This window comes from Enhydra lutris, unplaced genomic scaffold, assembly GCF_002288905.1.
Source record: "Enhydra lutris kenyoni isolate GAN:26980312 unplaced genomic scaffold, ASM228890v2 scaffoldscaffold5, whole genome shotgun sequence".
Classification (NCBI taxonomy): Eukaryota; Metazoa; Chordata; class Mammalia; order Carnivora; family Mustelidae; genus Enhydra; species Enhydra lutris.
This window is the reverse complement of record NW_019154089.1, coordinates 4,490,458-4,501,901: the sequence shown is the minus strand read 5'-3', so window position 1 is coordinate 4,501,901 and position 11,444 is coordinate 4,490,458. Positions and strand designations below refer to the sequence as shown.

At 39.2% G+C, this 11,444-nt stretch overlaps 1 protein-coding gene across 1 annotated transcript in view; it reads left to right on the top strand.

The window, feature by feature from the left end:
• LOC111141014 (SMAD family member 5) overlaps positions 1-11,444 on the top strand; it is a 55,643-nt gene that overhangs the window by 7,059 nt on the left and 37,140 nt on the right. The gene's annotated exons all lie outside the window — the stretch shown is intronic.

Here is an 11,444-nt window from a genome sequence, read left to right as displayed (position 1 = left end):
CCTTTTTTTTTTTTTTTAAAGATTTTATTTATTTATTTGACAGAGGGAGAGAGATCACAAGTAGGCAGAGAGGCAGGCGGAGAGAGAGGAGGAAGCAGGCTCCCTGCCGAGCAGAAAGCCCGACGTGGGGGCTCGATCCCAGGACCCTGAAACCATGACCTGAGCCGAAGGCAGAGGCTTTAACCCACTGAGCCACCCAGGTGCCCCAAGATACACTTTTGAATGAATTACTTGAATACATTTAACAAGTTCTCTGAATATGCTTAGTATTGTTTCTTAAAGATTACATTCTAGTGGGAGAGGAAGAAAATCAGGTAAGTCAACAAATAATTACATATTGGTTCGTAGAGTGAAGGAAATGAACACTGTATTGGGATTGGGGGAACTGACTTTATATAGGATTATGGGGGTGATATCAGGGGAAGGTCTGTGGGATGACAGCTGAAGCTGAAGCCTGAATGAAGAGAGAGCTTGGAAATTAGTGACTGAGGCTTGAGGAAAGCAGTTCAGGCAGAAAATGGCATTTGTAAAATCTCTGAGGTACAAAAGACATAAACCGGTATAGGAAGATAAGTGCTTTTTTTTTTTTTTTTTTTTTTTTCAAAGATTTTATTTATTTATTTGACAGAGAGAAATCACAAGTAGGCAGAGAGGCAGGCAGAGAGAGAGGAGGAAGCAGGCTCCCCACTGAGCAGAAAGCCCGACTCCGGGCCCGAACCCAGGACCTGGGATCATGACCCGAGCCGAAGGCGCGGCTCAACCCACTGAGCCACCCAGGCGCCCCAGATAAGTGCTTTTGAAAGATGAATTGGGAGCAGAAGTTGTTTGCCCTAGTTTCTCATTGATTTTTCTTAAATTTCAGCCTCCAAATTTGTATAATTCTAGATACAGTGGAGAGAATCCTTTTGAAATACGAATGTCTCTTGAAATGTAAATCCCCTCTTTTTTTTTTTTAAGATTTTATTTATTTATTTGATAGAGATCACAAGTAGGCAGAGAGGCAGGCATAGAGAGGGGAGGAAGCAGGCTCCGTGCTGAGCAGAGAGCCCGATGTGGGACTTGATCCCAGAACCCGATGTGGGACTTGATCCCAGAACCCAGGTGCCCCTGTAAATCCCCTTTTTAGTAAGAATTTTAATATGACTGAAGTACAGCTGGACTTTGGTTTGAAATTCATTTTTTCCCCCTGACTGTACAAGAAGTACATTTACTTTAAGAAGTACAGAGTTGGGGTGGCTGGGTGGCTCAGTGGGTTAAAGCCTCTGCCTTCAGTTCAGGTCATGATCTCAGGGTCCTGGGATCAAGTCCCACATCGGGCTCTCTGCTCAGCACGGAGCCTGCTTCCTCCCCTCTCTATGCCTGCCTCTCTGCCTACTTGTGATCTCTGTCTGTCAAATAAATAAAATCTTTAAAAAAGGAGTACAGAATTGTATGAAGCAGAAAGTGAGAAATACCCCAACCCTTCAGCTAAGGTCCTTTCAAAAGCTTTTTAGCACATTCTCTTTCATTCATTAAAGTAAGTATTTCTTGAGCGTATATATCACAGGACTTACGGTGGTAAGTGAAAATAGGTATGGTTCCTCTCATTTATAATCTTGCAGAATTTGTACTCTTTCAGAATTGGACAGTTAGATGTAAAAATACAGGTGTGTTAAGTGCTGCAAAGTAGAGGTATGTGATGCATGCATTAAGAGTATATAATAGGGGGGATTTTATCTACACAGCAGCGTCTAGGAAGGTTTCCCTGAAGAAGGGACACTTGAGCTGAAATAGAATTAATGTGTGTGTGTGTATTTTGTAATGATGTTTCTTAGTTTTACACTGTTTTAATACTGCTGCTTTTCTTTGTATTTATTAGGTACTCTGCATTATTTAATTGATAGTTTGCAGTCTCTTGGAAGAATTTCAGGGAATTTAACACACAAGAATTTCTTGGTCTTATTGTTATCCTGGTTTTCTTTCTAGCTCTGAGGTCATTTCCCTGAGAAATGACAAAATACTTTAATTGAGAGGGTTATATAGTCATGTCTTCATAAGCCAGAGGTAGACTATAAAAGGCCAAGGGGATAGCAGATAATAGGTTCGTAGTTATATCCTTAAGTACCTCCAGGTTCTGACATAAGAAGTAGCCCACATTTCTGCCTGCTCAGTTACTGGCCTTCCGTGCTTGCTGTATATATATTTTACTCTATTTAAATTAATTATTTTATTTTTTATTTTGAGAGAGAGCACACATGAGCTAGTGGGGGGTGGGGCGCAAAGGGAGAGAGAATCTGAAGCAGATTCCAGCATGGAGCCCAACACGGGGTTCGATCTCACGACTCTGAGATCATGACCTGAGCCAAAATCAAGAGTTGGACACTTAACCTACTGAGCCACCCAGGCACCCCTTTTTTTCCCCACTCTATTTTAATGCCCCATCTTTGTTGGTTATCATATGGAAACAGATCTAAATTAAGTGGTATGCTAACTAGCATATGAAGTTCTTTGTAGCTCCTTCTCTTTTCCCATTATTCTTTAAGATCTTTGAGATTACAGATAGTGTTTTCTCAGCCCGAGTTCCTGGTCTGAAAAGACCCAGTAAATTGTGAATAAATGAAACATCTTCTGTCAAGATTCACCTCACTTCTATTCATATGATCCTCCAAATCTACATATTCTGTCTCTCTTGAGCTTTAATTTCACATCTCCTTGGCAGTGTGTCAGTGCTTTTACTCCCTTAAAGCCAGCCCTTCACCAGCCCTTTCTTGCCTTGTCTTGGCTATAACTAGAATTGCCCTTTTTAGGTAAGTGATGTCTTTACTTTTTAGCTTTTAAACTTTGACCTTTCTTGGTTGCCCTTGTTTCTCATGTAGGTGGTCACCAAGTCCTGTTGATTATTTGTAATGCCCATCACAGCACTTCACTTTTTGTCTCTCCTGCCATCGCTGTCATGGTCTTCATACCCCTCAGCTAGTGTGTCTTCCCATCATAGTTGGATTTCTACTGTGTTTTCCCTCTACCTTCTCTGCCCCCTGAGTTAAGTCTCTTCCTTGGTTATTTCTGACTTTTTGAAATTCCTCTTGGAACATGTCTTTCTGCTTAGAAGTCTGCTCTGCACATAGCGTTTCTTCTAGCAGCCTGACTGTAGCCTCATGTTCGTTCTTCCCTGTTCGGCATCCATTCTGTGGTGGCGCCTCTCCCTTTAGTTTCACAAACTGGCTAAGTGTCTTCTTGCCTCATTTGGCTTAATGATCCTTGCTTTTCCTTATTCTTGCCCTATATTACAACTGTATTGCGAATTATAAATTGTCAAATTCCTATTTTGAGCTTGTGATAATTGTTCCCAAAGTTTGTGCTAAAATGATGAGCAGTTATCCACACCTCATCCTTAAGGCTTTTCTTTACCTTAGTGCAATGCCTGTGGTTGCAGGGGAGGAACTGTGAGCTAGGCCAAGCTCTGTTTTTTTGTACACTGGCTAAGCCTTCCGCTTTGTCTGTCTGTACCCTTTTACAGCCCAGTTATTTTTTTCTTCAGTCTTATTCACAAGTATGTAATTTTTTCACCTTTCCCCTTTTACTCCCTGTTTTCCAGTTATTTTGGGATAATTCCTCTTCTTTTCTATTTATGATCCCCTAAATCTGTTTGAAAGTGTTTGATCACTAGATTTAATTATATTCACTCAAACTGTAATATTGATGAAAATTAACTGGTTCACCTTACACAGGTTGTCTTGTATATTTCCTAATGGGATTTTAGATTTTGGGGGATTCTCTGGTTTTCAAGCTAGAAATAGAAATTCCCTGGAAGTTATCTTGGGCCTGTTCAGTTTAGTTTGTATTTTTTGTTTTATTAACTTGGTTAGGGGCGCCTGGGTGGCTCAGTGGGTTAAAGCCTCTGCCTTCGGCTCAGGTCATGATCCCAGGGTCCTGGGATTGAGCCCCGCATCAGGCTCTATGCTTAGCAGGGAGCCTGCTTCCTCCTCTCTCTCTCTCTCTCTCTCTCTCTCTCTCTCTCTCTCTCTCTGCCTGCCTCTCTGCCTACTTGTGATCTCTGTCTGTCAAATAAATAAATAAAATCTTAAAAAAAAAAAAAAAAAACTTGGTTAGCCCACTCTGTGTTACTGTAACAAAGCATGGCTTTTAAGGAAAAGGCTCACTTTGACACTTAGAATTGTAAAAGATTGGTTTAGTATGGCCTCAGTAAGAGCAAAAAAAGAGAAAACAGACTTTGTCTTCTGTCCCTGATTATGCTATTGAAATAAGGCTTCACTATTTGTAAGTAAATATTAATAGTTAAACATGTTAAATAAATGTTACATGTTACAAATTTGAAATAGCTTTTTAGGATGTTTATTGCAAAAGAAAATAATTTCTTCTTAAGTTCCTTGAAGCGCCCTTATTTTCTTAGGAATTAAATATATCACCTTTAAAAAATAACAAATATGTATTATTCCCAGTGGTGTACTTTAGGATAGCTTTAGTGTGTTAGATGGCCCAGGATGAAGATGGCAGACGCACAGATGGAGTCTGCTCAGAAGCCAGGTTTTCATGGAGAGCACTGTCTCGCATACGTGGACTATCAAATGCATTGTCCTTTCTACTTAGAGGAGAGCACGGAGCGAAGCAGTGAAGAATGTGGGAGAAGCTATGAGGAATGAAGAAAGAGGAGGCAGGAAAAAAGAGTCAAAGGAATGAGAACAAAAGAGAAAGGAGGGCAACAGAAGTGATGGGGAATGTGAGAAGGGACTTTGGGAGAGGACAAAAGAAAAAGGTGTATTATTTCCTTATTTCTTCTAAGGTGTAGTTACATTTTTTTCACCTTGTAACATCTGTGAAATTGGGATGTGTCTTACGTTTGATGGTATTTGTTGGTTTTGGCCAGGTGATTGTTGTGATGTAGGTGATGTAGTTGTCATTGCTCGGGCATGAACTCTGCCTTTCTCTTTATGTTGTTGTCATTTCTTCCGTTTACAACCTTTGGGAAGGTGAAGCAAACACCAGTATCAGAACTTGCAGGATGGGTGTCTTCCTTGAGTGACAGTCCTGGAGTAATATTGGAGCACTCTTCAGAACTACGGTCTTGAGGCCAGAAGGATGATAACGTGAAGAAAAATTTTAAGTGATGAGAAAGCACTGTGTGATAGTATGATTTGTAGCTTGTTCTTCCTTCAAGGTTAATAGAATAGAATACCATTTGAATAGATGGCTTTGTGTGTTTGTTGAAACAGAGTAGCTCAGCTGTATTTTTAAAATCCTTGGCCTAACAGCAGGATGTTCATGATTATTACAACAATAGTAACCACACCATGCCAGGCACTGAGTTAAGCGTTTATCTCATTTAATTTTCAGAACTGATATTTATTATATAAAATAGAAAAAAATAGAGGTTTAGGTATAAATGTTAGATGCAAAATGTGATTAGACTTCAAATCTGGTGTTTTTATGTGTTGCATATATTACTATCCCTGTATAGATGAGCCTTGTTGTATGTTTCTAGACAGTTCTTTAATTCTACTGCCTATGTTTTAGCAAACTGAATTTAGTATTTTCTCATTCTGGTAGATTAAAAACTCAGATTTTGTGTCTTTATCCACCTTAGCTTTTATGCCTGTGATAAAGCTACTTCATCCATCTTGTCTTTCCCCCTCCTCCCTTCCCCAAAGAGCCATACCCTGAATTTCTTTTAGCACATATACACCCTTAGGGCATCTGCCATTCTCCACTGTGTATTGTAAATGCGAATGGCATGTTTTAATTATCAATTTGTAATTCTTTTAAGTTTGGGTCTGGACCTGATTGATTTTTTTTTTTTTTAACCTTTTAGCTTCTGGCTTAGTGGTTTACCCTTTTTTGGGTGCAGCAAGTAAATGTGTGTTGTATGACTCTGAGTCCAAGATGAAGTTTAACACTGGTTATATATGTGCCTAAGTAGACTCTGAAAGCATTGTAGAAAGGGAGCACAGAGGAGGACCGCATTTAACTGCCCAGAGATATGTATCCTCTAAAGACTGAAGTTACTAAATATAGCCTTTTGGGACTTTACTTTATTACTAGGATAAGTTCACAGATACTATGGAAAGAATCACATGAATGGTTATGTACACAGCTGACTGAACTGAGAATGGGTATTCATTTTATATAGCGAAAGGTAAAAGGGGTATGAAAAATTGAACCAACTTTTTGATAAGAGATTCAAAATGAAACCTTCGGTCACTGTTTTCTCTGAATTCATAGAACATAAACTAATATATGCGAATGGAAAAAAGTATAGTATCTTACTCTGTTTTTTTGTGTATGTGATGAGAAATTCTTCCATACAAGGACTAAAGTGAAGATAGTGAAATGAATCTATTGCTGTATCCCAAGCACTCTGATGCTTTCATTTCAATGTGGATCAAGGTGTGATTTTGAATCTGATACATTTTACAGCAAAGTTTACAGGAGAAAATTGATCTGTCTGTCCTATGGGTACAATAAAACAGTTTTAATCCCAATATAACAATTTTATTTAGAAATCTAAATGTTAAATATTAAGGAAGTGGATGCGTGAAATAGAGTTGGGCTGGTTAAAATCATGTGTAATGGTGTATACATACATGTACACACACACACACACACACACACACACACACACACACTGTGTTCTAGTGTTTAGTGTGGCAAAAATGTCCTAATGAAAATTTAAAAAGCTTTGAAGCTGAGTAAGGCTGCCATAATAAACGTAAATTTTTTTTACATTAGTAGTGAACCCTTAGGCTTTCATACCTATTGACTTGACTTAACTCAATTGAGAGAAGAGAGGGTTAAAAATAGATGAGGTTAGTAAGATATGTTAAATGTCAGAAAAAATCAGTTTGAAAATGAGTATATTGAACAGGATTATCCCTCGTCTCTGAAGCTGTATAATCTTGTGATAATATAATGATTGGAATATTTTGGAGAAGTCAGAGGTACGGAGAATAATGGAAGAGATCTTTAAGGGAAGAATATTCCTTGGTGGGAGGCTTTCTTTTTAGGAGGAAGTATGTACAGTGTTTAGGAGTGTGGGTGGAGCTGGACTGCCAGGGTTCAGTTCCTGGCTCTGTTTCTTATCTATTGAAATAAGCAAGTCACATTTAATTTCCCTTTGCCTGTTCTCTCATCTGTAAAATGAGAATAATGTAATTTACCTCATGTGTCTGTCTTGAGATTTTAATCATTTTTGGTCTCTCAGTGTAAGGTCCTTAACTGTGCTTGATGTAGTGTTCAGTAAATGTTAGTAGTTTATTACTATTACCATCATTATCGTCATCATCATTGAAGGAACTGATTTTCTAGAAAGGAAGCTGTTGGATTCATTGAAATAGCTACATTCTTTTAAGAAAGCTGGATGTCCAAAAGTCTATCTCTGTAAGTAACTTTTCAAGATCATTGATGTGGTTTTTGTCTGTTTAGTTGGTAACAATGCAGACCATGTCCCCTGTTCCAGCATACCACAGTGGAGGAGAGGTTCATAAGGGTAATTTAATTCATCAAGAGCAGCTCATGCCACATGTAAGTTTTCCTGAATAATTGGTTCTTAAAAAGCCTATTTAAAATGAAACCATTTATGGGGCACCAGGGTGGCTCAGTCAGTTAAGTGTCTGCCTTCGGCTCAGGTCATGATCCCAGGGTCCTGGGATTGAGCCCCACATCTGGCTCCCTGGGCTCCCTGCTCGGCGGGGAGTCTGCTTCTCCTTCTCCCTCTGCCTCTCTCCCTGCTTGTGCTCTCTTTCTCTCGCATGCTCTCTCTCAAATAAATAAATAAAATCTTAAAAACACACACACACACACAAAACCGAAACCATTTAGGGGCATCTGAGTGGCTTGGGTAAGCAGATGCCTTTTGCTAAGGTCATGGTCACAGGATCCTGGGATCAAGTCCCTCGTCGGGCTCTCTGTTCAGTGGAGCCTGCTTCTCCCTCTCCCCTTGCCTCTCCTCCCACTGGTTCTCTCTGTCTCTCTCTCATAGGCTCACTCTCCTCTCTCTCTCTCAAATAAATAAATAAAACCTTTTAAAAAAGGAAACCACTTAAAATTTGATCCGTATTTTAAACTTAATTGTAAATTACAGGTCTGATTGGGATTTTATCTTCAAAAATTAAAATTTTAGAAAAACATTAGGTTATAATTGTAAACATGTATTCTTAAAATGAACAAAGAATGAATCAAGTTTGATGGATAGGCTTATTTAAAAAATTTTTTTTTAAGGAGAGTGCATGAACTGGAGGTGGAGGCAGTAGGGGGGCGGTGGACAGAGGGAGAGAGTCAGTCCTAAGCAGGCAGGCTTCACGCACCGTGCAGATGCTGACACAGGGCTTGATCTCAGGACCCTGAGATCATGACCTGAGCCGAACTCACTGAACCACCCAGGCGCCCCAATAGGTGTAATTTTTCTCACAATAATTTAATAGCATGATAGGGCATCCTTTGTGTTTGTCATTTGTGCTACTAACATAAAGATCATTTTTATTTTTTTTACAAATATATCCATAAAAAATAAACCTTGATTTTACTAAAGACCAAGGTTAATCCTTTGAGAGTGAAGGTACTCTCTTTCCACAAAGAGAGGCCTGCTTAATGTAACTGTAAAAGGGTTGAATTCCCCAAATTCATTGTTCCTCATCAGTGCAAACTCACTGTAGGAGTACCGTCCATCTTGGCCATATTTCATCACTCCCATGCCTGTGGGTCTCTTGGAGGCAAAGGGAACTGCAAATCTGAGGCTTATGCTGCTTGCTGTGCCATGAGTGATAAAGTCCTTTGTCTCTGGCTTAGGAGTCTTGTGGCCTTTGTCAGCATCCACAGAACAGTTAACAAATTAACTTACTTGCTTGGGGGGCTGGTAGGGCAAAATTAAATCCCAGCTCCTACATTGTTGGGCACTATTTGAATAAACTTTGTGAAATCTTACTGTATTTTGCAAACTTTGCACTTTCACTGTTGGTTTTTAAGTCATTATGGTGAAAGAGATGGTAGTGAATGGGAACCAGTTTTTAAGTGATCAGTTCGCTAACAATTTTTTTTTTTAAGATTTTATTTATTTATTTATTTATTTGTCAGCGAGAGAGAGAGAGAGCGAGAGCGAGAGAGCAAGCACAGGCAGACCGAGTGGCAGGCAAAGGCAAAGGGAGAAGCAGGCTCCCTGCCGAGCAAGGAGCCTGATGTGGGACTCGATCCCAGGACGCTGGGATCATGACCCGAGCCGAAGGCAGCTGCTTAACCAACTGAGCCACCCAGGCGTCCCCGCTAACAAGTTTTTTGAAGACTTTTATAAATCTTAAGGTGTATAGCTCAGTGAACTTTTACTTAGGTGTACATCTGTGTCATCATCACCCAAATCAAGTTGTAGAATAGTTCTTTCTCCCCACAAGGCTCTCTTGTCCCCACTTAGTAACCTTATTGTCTTTGATGACGTAGGTTAGTTTTGCCTGTTTTTTTTTTTTTTTTTTTTTTTTGACAGAGAGAGAGATCACAAGTAGGCAGAGAGGCAGGCAGAGAGAGAGAGAGAGGAGGAAGCAGGCTCCCCACTGAGCAGAGAGCCCGATGTGGGGCTCGATCCCAGCACCCTGGGATCATGACCTGAGCCGAAAGTAGAGGCTTTAACCCACTGAGCCACCCAGGCGCCCCAGTTTTGCCTGTTTTTGAGAAGGAATGATATACTGTGTAATCTTTTATATCTGATTTCTGTATAATTATATCTCTGTATAGCATGTCTGTGCGATTCATCCGTGTTTCTCATATGTTAGTTTGTTCTTTGACATTGCTGCGAAGTAGTCTATTCCTTGAAGTTATTACTATGATTTATTGTCCCACTCCACTGTTGATGGATATTTGGGTTATTTCAAATTTGGGGCAAATAAAAGTAAAAATAAAGTTGCTTTGAGCATGTACTTGTCTTTTGATGACAATAGCACCTGTTTTTGTTGGATATAATTGCTGGGTCATAGAGATTTATGTGTAACATAGAGTGATATTTCACTGTTTTCTTTAAAATTTTTTTCTTAAAAAATTTTTTTTTCTGATAACTAATAATGTTGGGCCTATTTTACCATCTAATGGCCACTGTAGTATTTTCTCACATGAAATGCCTGATCAGTTCTTTTGCTTATTCATCAGTAAATTTTTATGATGAATTTTGTTCCTCTTTTTTTTTTTTTTTAAAGATTTTATTTATTTGACAGACAGAGATCACAAGTAGGCGGAGAGGCAGGCAGAGAGAGGAGGAAGCAGGCTCCTCGCTGAGCAGAGAGCCCAGTGCGGGACTCAATCCCAGGACCCTGGAGCCTGGGATCATGACCTGAGCAGAAGGCAGAGGCTTTGACCCACTGAGCCACCCAGTTGCCCCCTCTTTTTAACTTTGTGAGACTTAGATAATGAGTACTTGGATTACTTGCTCATACCACTCACACAGTTTGCAAAGTTACAAAATCTTTTTGGAAAGAACACCGTGTGAGACGTTTCTAAAATTTTTAATCACTTAATATTTAAAGATTTGAGTACCTGGTTTGTGCCTACTCCTTTCCCAGTGCTAGTTTTAAGAAAACACTAATATTGAGTCTTAGGTTTTTGGAATCTGACACCCATCTGTTTTTCTGAAACCGGTCTTGAAGTTGAGCTAATGACATCCTCATTTACCAGTCATTCTCTCTCTTGCCCTTCCCCCATTCCATGCCTCTCCCCAAAGGTAACTGCAATGATGAATTTAGTATGTAGCCTTCTAGTCCTTGTTCTATGTGTACATGCAGAAGTAACTTTTCCTTTTTTTTCCTTTCAGTTAATACATAATATGGTTAGTATTTGATGATGGTGATGATGATGATAGTAAGATTAGTAGTTAAAATTTATTAAGCACCTTCTAGTGGTTAACTACAATATGTTACCTGGTCTTCAAGCTTTTCTTCTCTTGTTCTCATTTTTTTTTTTTTAAACTCTGCCTTGTGTATGATACTCTGCAATACTATTGTATCTAATTCTAAGCTCCTCCTTTTAATGATACTTTATTGGTAACTTTTTTTCTCTTCCCTACCAGTCAGTGTTCTCTAATATGCAGGTGTTAACATGCTGCCCTTTTCTTTCTATTGAAAACCTGTTTTTTATTACTGTTTCAGATGTTTGTAAATGCAAAATCTTAAATCTCATCTTTTTCCTTGCCAAACCTATATGTCTACTCGTGACCCTTTTCCAGTAGAGTTAACCATTTTCTCTACTGACTAAACTACTTTCTGAGTGTCCTTAATTCTGCTAATGGAGTTATCATTATCTTAGTCACCTGGGTTAAAATTTGAAGTTTTTGTTAATTTCAAGGTACAGTTGATAGAAAAATCAATGACCGTTCATTAAATGTTCCTTTAATATGTTGTATGATGCATGGAATAGTGCCAGGTGCTGAAGACTTCCTCCTGGAAGGATTTTGTATTCTATCTGGAAAGTTAAGATCTGTT